Raw genomic sequence first — 17,707 nt, 5'->3', positions numbered from 1 at the left:
ACCGATATTTAGGCATGCAAGAGCACCTGCCCCCTTTACAGGGTTTTACGGTTCTCCCCACAGAATCCTGTCAGATCTGAAATTCGCAAAGCTGTGGCTGCCTACATCTTCACAGCTACATCATTCATTCACAGGAAGTTGTGAATGAAAATATTATGAGTCCCATCTTCCACCATGGCAGAGGAACTGTAGATCTCAATGGAGCACAAGTGCTTTGACATCTCCACACATATATATCTTCCTCCAACTCCACAACTAAAAGCTCTGTTATGGGCTGATTGGCCAAAATTGTGTGAACACCCTGAAAATTGAGTTTGGGTGTTCCCAGTGAAGCTTACTTACAGTACAAAGATATGTTACTTTCAGTTCTACGGCATAAAGACAATTTATATATGTGCTTATGCACAAAGTCCGGTCGTTATATATACAGTTTGTTGAATTTTGTGTGGACGAACTTGAGTAATTTTTGCAGAGCCCTGAAATCAATCCTTCTAAAACTCTTTGAGAGGAATTAGAATACCTATCGTGAGCAAGGTCTTCTTGTCCAATAACAAAAACTGATGTCACACTTGCACTTTTGCTGAATGGGCAGATGCACTGAAATTTTGTAGAAAGCATTCACAGGACAGTGGAGTTTGTCGCGGCTGTGGGGCAGGGGATAAAGCAACCTATACTAATACCCATAGTTTTGGAATGTGATGTCCAACAAGCTCACATAGATGTGATGATCAGGTGGCCAACTTTTGGCCATATAGTGCATGTAATGATAAGGTTCGTTATCCTGAAGACTGTTAAGTTGTTAACATTGTTGTCCTGCAGTCTTTGCAATAACCCATTTCATGACTGCAACACTTTATCTGACATACCTTTGTAAAAATTAAGCTTTTTTTTGTTTAATGAAGGGAGAAATATTATATACAATGAATTTTTACTCTAAAGAAAAACAAACTCTGTTGACAACTAAACATATACCTGCATTATCAGGCAGTATGCAAACAGGCTTTTTTGAGGGAAAAATGTTGGCATTATTACTATTTTGATGCCTTAATTAGTTTTTGTTTTTGTTTTTTTTAACTTTTCACTGTCATAAAGAGGTTATGGTTAAAAATGCATGCTATCAAAATTGAAAAAAAAAATCATTTTCATCTATGATTAACCACATGCCGCCCAGCCACTGTATAAACACCACGGCAGGGCGGCAGGGCGGCACGGCTGGGAAAAAGCATGTTTTAAAACGTGTGTTTTGTAAACCGGTAGGGGGCGCGCGTGAGGCGCGCCGCCGCCCTACCTGTCCCGCCTATCACAGCTGCGGATGTCAGTCGCCGGGTCACAGCCGGTGGTTACCGGCTATGTCCCGGCAGTCGGCGGCAATCGCTGACAGAGAGCACAGCTGCAGTAGCTGTGCTTTCTGTCAGCTTTCTGTTCCCTGACAGCTCCTGACAGGCTGATCGGGACAGAAGAGTTTCTCTCTCCCGATCAGCGGTGTTCCCTGCAGTACACACCCCCGCCCCCTAGTAAAACACTCCCCTCACACAGTTAACCCTTTCTCTGAAAAATAAACTTAACCCCTTCCTCCCCAGTGCCATTAGTACAGTGTCAGTGTTTTTTTTTTTTTTTGCACTGATCACTGTATTGGTGTCACTGGGGATGTCAGTGACCCCAAGTCAGTACCCCCCAATGTGAGAATGTCCGCCGCAGTCCCGCCATAAGTCGCTGATCGCTGCCATAAGTCACTGATCACCGCCATAAGTCACTGATTGCCGCCATTATTAGTATAAAAAAAACTAAAGATCCCAGTATCTTTCCCGCCATTTGTAAACGCTATAACTTTCACGTAAACCAATTAATTTACACGTATTGGGTTTTTTTTTTAGCAAAGACATGTCACAGAATGCATTTTGGCAGAAATTTATGACTAAATTTGATTTTTAAATTTTTTACTGGACATGTTTTATAGCAAAAAGTCCAAAATATTGTTTTTTTTCCTCAAAATTGTCAGCCTTTTTTTTATAGCGCAAAAAATAAAAACCGCACAGGCGATCAAATACCACCTAAAGAAATCTCAATTTGTGGGGAAAAAAAGGATGTAAATTTCATTTATGTACCGTATTGCATGACCGCGCAATTGTCCGTTAAACTAGGGCAGTGCTGTATAGCAAAAAAATGGCGTAAATTGCAGTATCTATATCATAGTTTGTAGACGCTATAACTTCCACACAAAGCAATCAATATACACTTATTGGTATTTTTTTTACCAAAAACATGTAGCAGAATACATTTTGGCCTAAACTTATAACCAACTTCTCTGGATCCTCTGGAGGTCAAGTGGTTAAGGGGTTATACTAAGTGGCTACCCTATTTAAAAATATAACACATTAAAATGTAATTTAAAAAAGTACCCTTACACAAAGAGGCAAAAATATTTAAAGCACTATAAGCAAAGCTGAATCATACTTATAAAGCAACCTGCAGATGCTTGAAAAATAGTTAAACATAATGGTGCATTGGTTGCTTGGATCACAGATTAATACAGAGTGTGAAATCCATATGTCTGCCAACGGAAACTAGTGACTTTTGGTCTTTCAGTTATGTGTCTTCCACTCTATCTTCAGAAGAAAATAAAAACTTGGAATGTGATCCAAGGGAATACAAAAAGAATGTATTGCTAACATACAGTTACATAGATTACTCCAGCACCCTAGACAAAGTGCATGTTTGGCTTCCTGTTCCCCTCCCATTTTGGAATTGAATGGAATGCTTTGGAGAGCAATGCATTCATCCCCACCCCATCATTTAGGCTTTTAAGGAGTGGAAGATTTTGATTACCACTTGCATTCAAGCAGTACTGTCATGAACCTAAGTTTGGTAAGTGCTCCCTTGCAGAACATCTTCACATTTTAAGCCAACTATTATATCTTGAAAAGTGTTTTATGCTGTAAAATATTGTAACGTATCATTCACACATCATTCATTTTAAATATTTTGACATGAAAAGATGTGAACATATTTTTCTGATATTTACAACAACTTCCCAAAAAACAATCTGTCATATAAAACCAAGAATCATAATTCATAGTAATATCCTGTGCGGGTTTTTTCCTAAATGTACCATAGGGATATAACATTTAAGATGAAATATTCTTCATAAAACACAAATACATTTGGATGGATGCCATGTATAGAAAAACAGCAATAGTATATAAAGTCAAAAAGTTATCTGTTCTGGCACTTAAAGAAAAACTCAACATTTGCGCACAGACGTATATAACATACTCAGTTGCTACACAAGACAGTTTTTATTTCAATGTTATTAAAAGCTGCTGTTCCATTACAGTCCGGAAAGTATGTAATTTCTAAGATTGTCAAATTTTAAGGTTGCTTTCTGTCAGAATGGCAGGTGTTCTCTACTCGCCATTTCCTGTTTTATGTAATTGACCCATTGCTTTCCCCAGAAATCTGCAATGATATGCGAGTGACAGTAGTAGTTAATTTTTAGTTAGATATACACATCCTCTTCTAAAGGGATGCAGACACTGTAGCGTTTCTCATTACAACACTGAGATTGCACTATATGGTTAATCTATAATGAAGGTATAATCTTCCAATCAGAAAACAGTTTGAGAAAGGACACAGTACTCCGCTTGCAATATCTTAAGAACTGACAAACATTTTTGAAGCTTCATAGTTTTCTCTCCTTGTAACCTTATAAGGTATATAGTTCACTAGAGTTGATTTTTTTTTTTCTTTTAAACAAAACTGGTGTTTCACATTAGCCACTTGCCAACTGCCCAACAGTAATTTTACTGCTGGCCACCGTCTTCCCCAGGCTCCATAATGTACCAGTATGATGAGGTACTCAGCAGCGCTATATGTAACCGTCAGACACAGCGGATGGCAGTTCTCAATATTGGGCTGCTGTGAGTGGCCCAGATACCATGAATTGCTGTGTAATCACATGTCATCTAGCAAACAAGAGTTATGAGTGGAATCCATTTATGACATCATCTGTGATTGGTCACCAGTGATCACATGGTACCTGAACCAATCATAGCACCCTGTACAATGTAATAGCAGAGGGCCAATCACAGCAGCACAATAGTAAACAATGAGTCATGAATGAAAGCCATTCATGACAGTTCAAATGATTGCTGGTGCATCATTACAGTGTAAAAAAAAATCCCTGATCAACCCCCTGAGTAGTAAAAAGTCACTATCTTGAAACTGATAAATAGAGATGAGCGAATCGAACCAGGCGAAGAGGAATTCGATTCGAATTTCAGGAAAAATTCGCGTCGAATCCGAATATTAGCCTACTTCGGGTGCGCGAATCGGATTTTTCCCGATCAGCCGGCAAAAGTGTCCCTGCAGAGAGCTCCGCTATTTCTGACAGTTCTCTGACAGTTCCTTCACATGTACAGCGGTTGAAACATTGTATCTATTTGTTTCCATTTAGGATACAGATGTTTTTATTCGGAAACAGATACAATGTTTCAACCGCTGTAAATGTGAAAGTCAGAGAACTGTCAGAAATAGAGGAGCTCTGCAGATACACTTTTTGCCGGTTTGGAATTATTCTTAATTTCATCCTACTTCTTCTTCATCCTCATCCTCAGAAGAAGAAGAAGAGGATGAGGATGAAGAAGAAGAAGTAGGATGAAAATAAGAAGAATTCCAAGCCGGCAAAAAGTGTATCTGCAGAGCTCCTCTAAGTGTATCTGCAGAATAGAGGAGCTCTGCAGATACACTTTTTGCCGGCTTGGAATTCTTCTTATTTTCATCCTACTTCTTCTTCTTCTTCCTCTTCATCCTCATCCTCTTCTTCTTCTGAGGATGAAGAAGAAGAAGTAGGATGAAAATAAGAAGAATTCCAAGCCGGCAAAAAGTGTATCTGCAGAGCTCCTCTATTCTGCAGATACACTTAGAGGAGCTCTGCAGATACACTTTTTGCCGGCTTGGAATTCTTCTTATTTTCATCCTACTTCTTCTTCTTCTTCCTCTTCATCCTCATCCTCTTCTTCTTCTTCTGAGGATGAGGATGAAGAAGAAGAAGTAGGATGAAAATAAGAAGAATTCCAAGCCGGCAAAAAGTGTATCTGCAGAGCTCCTCTATTCTGCAGATACACTTAGAGGAGCTCTGCAGATACACTTTTTGCCGGCTTGGAATTCTTATTTTCATCCTACTTCTTCATCCTCATCCTCAGAAGAAGAGGATGAGGATGAAGAAGAAGTAGGATGAAAATAAGAAGAATTCCAAGCCGGCAAAAAGTGTATCTGCAGAGCTCCGCTAAGTGTATCTGCAGAGCTCCGCTATTTCTGACAGTTCTGTGACATTCCCTCCATACAGCGGTTGAAACATTGTATCTATTTGTTTCCATAAATGTCAGAGAACTGTCAGAAATAGGCTATTTCTGACAGTTCTCTGACATTCACTCCATACAGCGGTTGAAACATAGCCTATGTTTCAACCGCTGTATCTATCTGCAGAGCTCCGCTAAGTGTATCTGCAGAGCTCCGCTATTTCTGACAGTTCTGTGACATTCCCTCCATACAGCGGTTGAAACATTGTATCTATTTGTTTCCTTCTCCTTCTTCTCATCCTTCTCCTTCTTCTTCTCATCCTTCTCCTTCTTCTCATCCTTCTTCTCATCCTTCTCCTTCTTCTCATCCTTCTCCTTCTTCTCATCCTTCTCCTTCTTCTCATCCTTCTCCTTCTTCTCATCCTTCTCCATCTTCTCATCCTTCTCCATCTTCTCATCCTTCTCCATCTTCTCATCCTTCTCCTTCTCCTTCTTCTCATCCTTCTCCTTCTTCTTATCCTTCTCCTTCTTCTCATCCTTCTTCTCATCCTTCTCCTTCTTCTCATCCTTCTCATCCTTCTTCTCATCCTTCTCCTTCTTCTCATCCTCATCCTTCTTCTCCTTCTTCTCGTCCTTCTCCTTCTTCTCGTCCTTCTCCTTCTTCTCGTCCTTCTCCTTCTTCTCGTCCTTCTCCTTCTTCTCGTCCTTCTCCTTCTTCTCGTCCTTCTCCTTCTCCTTCTTCTCGTCCTTCTCCTTCTCCTTCTTCTCGTCCTTCTCCTTCTCCTTCTTCTCGTCCTTCTCCTTCTCCTTCTTCTCGTCCTTCTCCTTCTCCTTCCTCATCTCCAAGGGCATTTAAATTAAAGGTACAGTGTTCTGCACTAATTTAAAGGCTCTCTGAAGCCTAGAAACCCTTTTAATAAGTTAAATTCGTAGCGAATTAATTCGCATCGAATCGAATTTCTTCCTCAAATTCGGCGAATCAGCCGAATCGAATTTTTGAATAATTCGCTCATCTCTACTGATAAAGAAGGAAGGGAAACAGTGCCTCTAAGTGCAGTATATTAAAACAATTTTAATAGAAAAAGTTTAAGTAACTCACAAAGATGAAATAGCTCTTTTAGTATGCAAGTCCTGTTGTGTAGTTCCGGTGTGGTCCCATTGGGGGTGTCTATGTCCCTCTATGCAGCTGCACTGGCAGATTGCATTGTATTCTATTGTGCTCACACGCTATGAAGCATGTATGCTCCTTCAGGCCATCACGGGGGCCATCTTAGGTGTGGTATAAATAGGCTGGAGCATGGTGTTACTGCTCTCAGATACCAACCTATTAAAGAGGCACCCTAACTTACAAACAATAAAGTGCTATTCAAACTAAAATCATGGCAATACCGAGAGACTTCAAGAAAAATAAATTGCATTCAAGGGAGAAATTAAATTGGGAATAAAAAATAAGATATACAATTAACAAAATGAAACGTGAGAAATGTGTTCTGTATATTGCATTAATATAGATTGCTATATATTCATTATTATAGTACTTACTCATTGCAGTAAAAAACATTTTTTCAGACCATAAGGGTCCTGTGTAGAATAAAATAAGTCAAATTAAAAAAATTAATATGTATGCATATATCTAAACTTCAAATACCAATCACTCCTACTACGTGAGAAATAAAAAATAGTAAACACTGAGAAATAAGCTATTATAAAACTGAGTATAGTAAGAAATTTAGGTGACAGATCTCTTGGATCTGAGATCTAAGAAATAGGAATAAAAATAACTGTGTGTGGGGATGTAAACACCACACTTGTAAAACAACTTCTATATCATGAAGGATGGTAATAGATGGATAGGTTTGGTGTATAGGTTCATATGACCACAGATAATATTGGACCTATCAAGGGGGTAGTCAATTATATATAAAAGGAGAAACCTCTGAGCTTTAAGAATAACCCTACCCCCTAATGCGGTCGCTAGCATCAAACGACTTGTGATACTAAGTCTAGGACATCAATCTTAAATAATAAAGCAGTGCTACACCCTCCTGTGAAAAAATAATACACTGATATAAACATATTAAAAAAATACAGTGACGGCAATACCATCTACGCCCTCAATTACACCAAACCAACTGCTGGCAACTCTTACCTCCACTACTAGAGTTGACATCACCCAAGTTGCGTACAAAATATACCCAAATCCAATTCTGCCACCTAAAACACAATTGTACACTCAAACAGGATTACATTACTCTTTCACACTTGCTTTGAGATCACTTCTCCAATAGAGACAGACACCACCACCACCCCTTTTACCCTGTCTCTCCCAAAGAGAACATAGCCAGGAATATTTATAGCCCAGTCATGTGAAGAATGAAGCCAAGATTCAGTAATACCAATTAAATCATAGTTGTCTTCATGCACAAGAACATTTTAAACATCTCTGTGAAAGGGAAAAGTACTGGATTTATACATTGGATACTCTGGCTCCTGGTGGATTGAATGAAGAGCTGGAAGAGCACACTGTTATATACTGTAGTTGTGTCACTTTCACCTTACCTCCGATTATAGGGTTCCACCCTCATTTTGTAGAAGTATATAATTCTTTGGTTTTATATTATCAAGCACATACCTTAATTTAGTTCTCCCCTTGACATAGGGTTCCACCACTCTTTTCCTATTCCATATAAAAAATTATATATATCCTCTTAATTTGATAGGAACATATACAGTCATGGCCGAAATTGTTGGCACCCTTGATATTTTTCCTGAAAATCAAGTATTTCACACAAAAAAGGTATTGCATTAACACATGTTTTGCTATACACATGTTTATTCCCTTTGTATGTATTGGAACAAATATAAAACAGAGGCAGAAAAGCAAATATGACATAATGTCACACAAAACCCCAAAAATGGGCTGGACAAAAGTATTGGCACCCTTAACTTAATATTTGGTTGCACACCCTTTGGAAAACATAACTGAAATCAGTCGCTTCCTATAACCATCAATAAGCTTCTGACACCTCTCACCCGGAATTTTGGACCACTCTTCCTTTGCAAACAGCTCCAGGTCTCTCTTATTGGAAGGACACCTTTTCCCAACAGCAATTTTAAGATCTCTCCACAGGTGTTCAATGGGATTTAGATCTGGGCTCATTGCTGGCCACTTCAGAACTCTCCAGCCCTTCTTTGCCATCCATTTCTGAGTGCTTTTTGACGTATGTTTGGGGTCATTGTCCTGCTGGAAGACCCAGGATCTTGGACGCAAACCCAGCTTTCTGACACTGGGCCCTACAGTGCGACCCAAAATCCTTTGGTAATCCTCAGATTTCATGATGCCTTGCACACAGTCAAGGCACCCAGTGCCAGAGGCAGCAAAACAACCCCAAAACATCATTGAACCTCCACCATATTTTACCGTAGGTACTGTGTTTTGTTCTTTGTAGGCCTCATTCCGTTTTCGGTAAACAGTAGAATGATGTGCTTTACCGAAAAGCTCTATCTTGGTCTCATCTGTCCACAAGACGTTTTCCCAGAAGGCTTTTGGCTTACTCAAGTACATTTTGGCAAACTGTAGTCTTGCTTTTTTATGTCTCTGTGTCAGCAGTGGGGTCCTCCTGGGTCTCCTGCCATAGCGTTTCATTTCATTTAAATGTCGACGGATAGTTCGCGCTGACACTGATGCTCCCTGAGCCTGCAGGACAGCTTGAATGTCTTTGGAACATGTTTGGGGCTGCTTATCCACCATCCGGACTATTCTGCGTTGCAATCTTTCATCAATTTTCCTCATCCGTCCACGACCAGGGAGATTAGCTACAGTGCCATGGGTTGCAAACTTCTTGATAATGTTGCGCACTGTGGACAAAGGCAAATCTAGTTCTCTGGAGATGGACTTGTAACCTTGAGATTGTTGATATTTTGCCACAATTTTGGTTCTCAGGTCCTCAGACAGTTCTCGTCTCCTCTTTCTGTTGTCCATGCTTAGTGTGGCACAGACAGACACACAATGCAAAGGTTAAGTGAACGTCTCTCCTTTTTATCTGCTTTCAGGTGTGATTTCTATATTGCCCACACCTGTTACTTGCCCCAGGTGAGTTTACAGGAGCATCACATGCTTGTAACATTCTTATTTATCCGCAGTTGTGAAAGGGTGCCAATACTTTTGTCCAGCCCATTTTTGGAGGTTTGTGTGACATTATGTCGAATTTGCTTTCTTTCCTCCCTTTTTTTGTTTTGTCCCAATACACACAAAGGGAATAAACATGTGTATAGCAAAACATGTGTTAATGCAATACGTTTCGTGAGAAATACATGATTTCCTGGAGAAATATCAAGGGTGCCAACAATTTCGGCCATGACTGTATAATTAACTACCCCCTTTCATAGGTCCAATATTATCTTTGGTCCTATAAACCTATACACCAAACCTATCCATCTATTTTCATCCTTCATGATATAGAAGTTGTCTTACAAGTGTGGTGTTTACATCCCCACTCAGCTGGTTATTTGTATATCTTAGATCTTGTATCACAATCTGTCACCTAAATTTCTTACTATACTCATAATAGCTTATTTCTCAATGTTGACTATTTTTTCATTATTATTTTTTATTTCTCATCTAGACTATAGTAGCAGTAATTGGTATTTGAAGTTTAGGTATATGCTCACATATTTTGACTTATTTTAATATTTATTTACTTATTTTATTATACACCGTACACATATGGTCTGAAAAATGTTTTTACTGCAATGAGTAAGTACTGTATTAATGAATATATAACAGTATATTAATGCAATCTACAGAAAACATTTCTCATGTTCCCACTTTATTGTATTGTATATCTTATTGTTTATTCCCAACTTACTTTTTCCCTTGTTTGCAATTTCTTTTTCTTGAAGTCTCGGTATTGCCATGATTTTAGTTTTAATAGTGCTATATCTTTTGTAAGTTAGGGTGCCTCTTTAATAGTTTAGTATCTGAGGGCAGTAACACCATGCTTCAGCATATTTATACCACATTTAAAATGCGCTACCACCCTACTACCTCCCCCCCCCTTCCCCGATGGCTTGAAGAAGGAGCAAAGCTGCTGGCTTGTCAATCCTGATCACTGACACTCCAGTCATATGATGACGGTGTACTGCACTGATAACAGTATGTGTAAAAGAAAATGTGAAAAAAAAACAAAATGTATTTAATGTCTTCATTTTCCACATCAAGGGGTCTCTGTATAATGCGGCCCTAACTCTAAAATTTCCAGAGCCTACACAATGGGAGCACATATATCAATGTGTCCCTGTGCCTTTTAGGAGGGGTGGGCTCCCTCCAGGCACACCTGCCCTTAACCTACCCATTGATATATGTGCTCCCACTGTGGAGGCTCTGGAAATTTTAGCATTAGGACCGCAGTTTACAGAGGCCCCTTGACACAGGACTGCAGCTTATGCATGTATTTGCAAATGTGTGAAAACAAAACCCTCTGCTTTTAATGTAAACTTTTAGACAGGGCCAGTTTGGTTGTTTTGCAGGCTGGCTGGTAAGTGTGCAGGGAAATCCTTTGTAATCCATATCCAGATATGCTTTAAATGGCTAACAGGCACAGGGTGACTTACACAAAAGAGGGATATGGGGAGCTGAGACAGGGGTCTCCCCACCTCTCCAAAGTGAGCTGGGTTCCATGCCCCCCCCACCCAAAGTGACTCACATTCAGTGGCAGAGAAAGAGTAGCCATATCCATCTTTATAACCCACATGAGATTGTTTCAGTTCAAACAAATGACATTCAGACTTACAATGCACACTTCCAGGTTTCAATGTGCTATGAGGTATTTTTTGGATTACTTCAATTTTTAATATTTACTTATCTATCTGGATGGCATAATTATATTGTTTTCATTTCAAGAACACCCTCATCACTTAAAGAAAGTGTTCATTAGTTTAGAAAGCATGAATTAAAGTTGAAACCACAAAATGTCATCTGTTTACAACTTTGAGTATTTGGTGCATGAGATCCCCCAGAAAGTTGTGAGGCCATACAAAAATGAAATAGAAGCATCTGACAAATGGGAAGTTGTGAGAGGTATGAGCCTTCCATAGCTTGGAAGACAGTTAAAGACGATTCATAAGGGGGAAACAGAGAAAACAATAAAAAAAGAGAATGAGGGACAAAAAACAAGAGGCTGTTTAGGTCATAAAGAAAAAACATTTTTTTGCACATACCAATTGCCAATTATGTCAACTTCAGTAAGCCTTTATCTCTTTATACCGGTGCAAAGAACCAGGGGCTAGAAGGGATGCTATCTCAAGTACAATACGGTAAAAAGAAAGTGTACACTGATCAGCCGTAATTGTATGAAGAATGACAGGTTAAGTGAATAACATTGATTATCTTGGTACAATGACATTTGGAAATCGGTGGAATATATTAGGCAGCAAGTACATATTTTGTCCCAGAAGTTGATGGGTTGAAAGCAGAAAAAATGGGCAGTGCAGTTTATTGCGTATGGGGCTGTGCAGCCGCATACCAGTCAGAGTGCCTATGCTGACCCATGTGCAAAGCCAAATATGTCTACAATGAGCATGTGAGCATCAGAACTGGACCATGGAGTAATGAAAGAAGGTTGCTTGGGCTGATCACAGAAATCGTGTTTTCCTTTACATCATGTGGATGGCCAGGTGCATGTTCATCACTTATCTGTGGAAGAGAGCACCAGGATGCAGTAAGGGAAGAAGGCAGAGTGATGCTTTGGGAACATTTTGCTGGAAAACATTGGACTTGTCATTCATGTGGATGTTACTTTGTCATGTACCACCTACCTAAACATTGTTGCTGACCAAGTTCACCACTTCATGAAAATTATATTCCATGATTGCGGTGACCTCATTCAGCAGGGTAATATGCCCTTTCATACGGCAAAAATGGTTAAAAATTGGTTTGTGGAAGACAAGGCATATTCTCCAGATTCCAATACATTGAGCATCTGAGAGATGTGTGGGGAAAAAAAGTCAGATCCATGGAGGCCCCACCTCACAACATAAGGACTTAAAGGATATGATACTGACAGCTTGATGCCAGAAACCACAGCATACACTAATTGGTCTAGTGGAGTCCATGCCTTGCTGGGTCAGGGCTTTTTTGGCAGAAACAGGAGCTGTTTTGGTGGAAAAAAGGAGACTTACTCAATAATAGGTAGGTGGTCATAAAGTTATAGCTGATCAGTGTATATATCTGTCAAAGGTCCCTTTTGAAGTTGTCACCAGCAACAGCCCTCTGTATTTTCTGTAAAATGCAAAGTTGAGAGCATTGGAGCAAAGGTGGGTGGCCCATCTAGAAAAAGATTCAGTATACTATAAAATATCATCTAGACAAGTCCGATGCTAATGCCTTATCACGCTATCCTCAAGTAACTGTAAAACCAGTAGAGATCATGGCCCTACTAACTCACAAAACAAATCTGAGTCCAGAGCAGGTCAATAGTATAATGAATCTAGGCAATAACTGAGCAGACCTAAATAGTAGGATATTATCATAGCACCACTGAGGAAAGCCATGTGCAAGTGGGAATGACCTGATGAACAGGACAAGCAACAATGGCACTAAAAAAGCTTAAATGGCTTTGACATCTGCTAAGGTTCCAGATCTTCAAATGGATTGTATACCGGAATGCACACCATTTTGATCACACTTGGCATATGGTCTTGTCTAGTAAAATGGCTGACCCTGTGATCACACAAGTTCATGACAAAACTCTGCATTGGGTGGCCAGAAAAATCTCTGCGTTAATCTTGCAGAAGTATTGTCCCACATTTATCATTAAAGCCCTGTCTGTAACAACACCAAAAGTACAAAAATTAGAACCTCCATAATGTTATCAATGTCAGCATCTCTCACAACTACTAGCAATGCATTTTGTGTAGACCTCACTCAAGAAGGATAGAACTATGTCCCAGTAATGGTAGATCATTTTTCTAGGTATACTGTAGTAATCCCCACAAGAGATTAGACTACAGAAATGGCAGCACATGTAATACGGAGAGACTTTTTTCCAAATCTGTGGGTGTCTTCAATGTTTACATTCAGACTAGGGACCCTGTTTTAAGTGAAAAGTTATGCAGGAAAAATGAAACAATATGGAATCTATAAATCATGTGCAACTTAGTGTTACAGAAGTATTTCTATAACTATTAACCGCTTCCCGACCATCCTATAGCAGATATACTGCTACAGGGCAGCACGGGTGTGCAAAATCACATATATATATATGTGATTTTGCATTTATGGGTAGGGGTGTGCGTGCCCAGCATAGCCATCCAAAGCAGTGTGATTACAGTGAAGTAGACACACAGAGCTTACTGTGAAACAGCACACAGTTAACCCTTTGATCGCCCCTCATGTTAACCCCTTCATGCCCAGTGCCATTAGTAGTGTTGGCGCTTGTTTTTTAGCACTGGTCACTGCATTGGTGTCACTGGGGATGTCAGTGACACCAAGTCAGTTCCCCCCAGTGTCAAAATGCCCACTGCAGTCCCGCTATAAGTCACTGATTGCCGCCATTACTAGTAAAAATAAAAGATAAAATAAAAAATTCCAGTATCTATACCACCATTTGTAAACGCTATAACTTTCATGTAAACCAATTAATTTACACGTATTGGGATTTTTTTTTAGCAAAGACATGTAGCACAATATATTTTAGCCTAAATTTATGACACGATTTGATTTTTAAAATTTTTTAACTGGACATGTTTAATAGCAAAAAGTCAAAAATATTGGGGTTTTTTTCACAAAATTGTCTTGTTTTATAGCGCAAAAAAAAAACCACACACACAGGTGATCAAATACCACCAAAAGAAAGCTCAATTTGTGAGGAAAGAAGGATGTAAATTTCATTTGGGTGCAGTGTTGCTTAACCGCGCAATTGCCATTTAAAGTACCGCAGTGCCATAACGCAAAAAAAAGCCTGGTCAGGAAGGGGGTAAATCCTCAGGAGGGCAAGTGGTTAAGGTTCGTTTCTTCAGTTGTGTGTTTAACATGTAAACATTTACCTCTAAACAGATGTCTTAAGCAACCTTGTTGTTAAAACAGTAATTCCAATATGAATATACCTGCAAAAGAAGAGTATGAATATTTTCCTTACTTGCTACCCGATAAATGCTCCATTGAAGTCCACTAGGAAAGCAGTACTTCTAGTACTGTCAATTCTTAAGGCCAGGATAAGAAAATATCTTCGGCCCACCAGCTCAACATATGTAATTTGTACTGGCCGGGGGCCAAAAGCCACCCAGTGAAGTCCTCCCCTGAGCTAATCTGTACAGGCAACAACTTCCCTGTCATGCACTAGTAAGAAGTATGTATTAAACCACTGTATGCAAATTCACAATGACGCTATATCTTAGGCCTCATATGTGCTTTATTTCTGGACATACTGGCAGCTCCTGGAATGACCTGCCTAGCTTTACCCAATATCCTAAAATGAGGAATAAATGGTTCTTTGAAAATTTGTGATATAAGTGGTGATGCATAAATACCTACTTTATTAAACATATAATGTTGTACACAGTATTTTTATGAAGGATTTTTGTTTCTTTTATTCCTTCCTGATAACCTGGGTTGCACTGCCTAGTGGGTGTGACAAGAAACTACAGTTTATATCTGTCTTCTATGCATATTTTCTTTTCTTCCTATATTAGACTGACTGTATCATTTTTGTAAACATAAGATTATTACTGCTTCTGTGCCTGGCTGACAGCTGCTGAGATATTGAGGTATACACTTCTGCTTATTATCTCACTTGTTTCCAAAAAGCCAGCCCCAAAATTTTTTTATATGACAGCTCCATTTTTAATATGATCATTAGGAAGGTAGATAGCAGCCTCTCATCTATATAATCTTTAACAAGCCTCAAGTATGCCCAAAACACATATATGCAGTTTAGTTACACATAATACCCCTCATGTTTTGCATTGTTTTGTTATTGTTCTGTCCCCCTTTGTAATGTACAGCGCTGAGCGAACTATTGGCGCTTTGTAATTACTGTATAATAATATAATAATAATAAGAGAGAGGTCTTACATTTAAAAACCAGCTTGTCAACATTTTCAGTTGTTGCCATCCAGAGGTTATACATTCATCAGTCTCTTTATTAGGTACACCTGTTCAATTGCTTGGTAACACAAGTTGCTAATCAGCCAATCACATGGCAGCAACTCAATGCATTTTGGCATCTAGACATGGTGAAGACGACTTGCTGAAGTTCAAACCAAGTATCAGAATGGGGAAGAAAGGGGATTTAAGTGACTTTCAATGTGGCATGGTTGTTGGTGCCAGACAGGCTGATCTGACTGATTCAAAAACTGCTGATCTATTGGGATTTTCATGCACAAACATCTCTAGGGTTTACAGAGAATGGTCTGAAAAAGAGATAATATCCAGTGAGCGGCAGTTGTGTGGACAAAAATGCCTTGTTAATGTCAGAGGTTAGAGAACAATGGGCAGACTGGTTCGAGATGATAGAAAGGCAACAGTAAATCAAATAACCACTCATTACAACCGAGGTATGCAGAATACCATCTCTGAACACGCAATATGTCGAACTTAAAGCAGATGCATAACAGCAGCAGAAGACCACACCGGTTGCCACTCCTGTCAGCTAAGAACAGGAAACGAAGGCTACAATTCACCCAGGCTCACCATAATTGGACAATAGAAGATTGGAAAAACATTGCCTGGTCTGATAAGTCTCGGTTTCAGCTGTGATACTCAGATGATAGGGTCAGAATTTTGCGTAAAAAACATGAAAGCATGGATCCATCCTACCTTGTATCAACAGTTCAGGCTGGTGGTGATGTAATGGTGTGGGGGATATTTTCTTGGCACACTTTGTGCGCCTTAGTACCAACTGAGCATTGTTTAAACACCAAAGCCTACCTGAGCATTGTTGCTGACCATCTCCATCCCTTTATGACTACAGTGTACCCTTCTTCTGATGGCTACTTCCAGCAGGATAATGCACCATGTCACAAAGCTCAAATCATCTCAAACTGGTTTCTTGAACATGATAATGAGTTAACTATACTCCAATGGCCTCCACAGTCACCAGATCTCAATCCAGTAGAGCACCTTTGGGATGTGGTGGAATGGGAGATTAGCATCTTGGACGTGCAGCCGACAAATCTGCAGTAACTGTATGATGCTATTATGTCAATATGGGCCAAAATCTCTGAGGAATATTTCCAACGCCTTGTTGAATCTATGCCAAGAAGAATTAAGACAGGTCTGAAGGCAAAAGGGAGTCCAACCCCGTACTAGCAAGGTGTACCTAATAAAGTGGCCAGGGAGTGTATTTTATAGTGTATTTCTGTATATATAAGTAAATCACTGAAATTAACAGGCTTTACAAATGTTGAAATGATTCCCACATTGCACAGAGCCAAACCTTAACACTCATCCATATGGAAGTTCCTTTCCCGGATAAAGGAATGCATTGTTTTTCACACTAGTCATTATACACCTAATAACAATATTATCCAATCCATCTTGCTCATAATATTTGTAACAGACATGTAGCATATTCACAATTCATTTGCATCTATTTTGGCATTCATTACTTATAGTAAATTGTGTCCATATGTTATATTGTACATACAAATAAGTACGCACATTTAAAGTCAAATGTGTGTGCCTACAATTCCTATATTACTATTACTTTCTTAGTATTATCAGATATGTTTTACTATAGTGAAGATATCACTGATTATTTCCATAACTTCATATTCCAAAATCCACAATCCACCGTGTAATCTACAGTATCTTGGCAGGTGACATTGTTTTGCAAAGGGGTGTGCACAGGGGTGTTTTTATATCCACTGTATATCTTCCATACACACATTACTACATCCTACACATCATCTATATCTTCTCTACTCACATGTCACTCCACCATACACATCATCTATACCTACTCTTAACTACACACATTTGGGTTGATTTTTCTCCCCCTGTAATGTGTGCAGTGCATTTTCTTCAATAAACGCAAACGAGGGCATTATATGCCAATGACCCCATGCTCTTTTTAAATGACCTTGGACTGTCACTTAATCCAACACTTACTATTTTTGACCATTTTGCTGGCCTGTCTGGGATGCTTGTCAGCTGCGGAAAATCACCTATTATGCCCATTGATTCTGGAGCCCGTGGTACTGCAGATCCGGATTTCTCTTTAACTTGGATGAACAACTTCTTCTACTTAGCTATTAAGATGTTTTCATCTTTCCCAAGCTAAATCTATATTCTCTGTTACTTACGATTAAATAGAAATTAAAAGCCTTGGAAAAGCTACCTCTGTCCCTTATTGGTAAAATAAACGTAATTAAAACAAATATCTTTCCTGTACTCCTTTATACTCTACAGC

The sequence above is a fragment of the Staurois parvus genome, unplaced genomic scaffold (assembly GCF_062004578.1).
Source record: "Staurois parvus isolate SC_StPar_1 unplaced genomic scaffold, SC_StPar_1.0 ptg000147l, whole genome shotgun sequence".
Lineage (NCBI taxonomy): Eukaryota > Metazoa > Chordata > Amphibia > Anura > Ranidae > Staurois > Staurois parvus.
The sequence above is the reverse complement of the archived record's forward strand: the minus strand, read 5'-3'. Positions refer to the sequence as shown.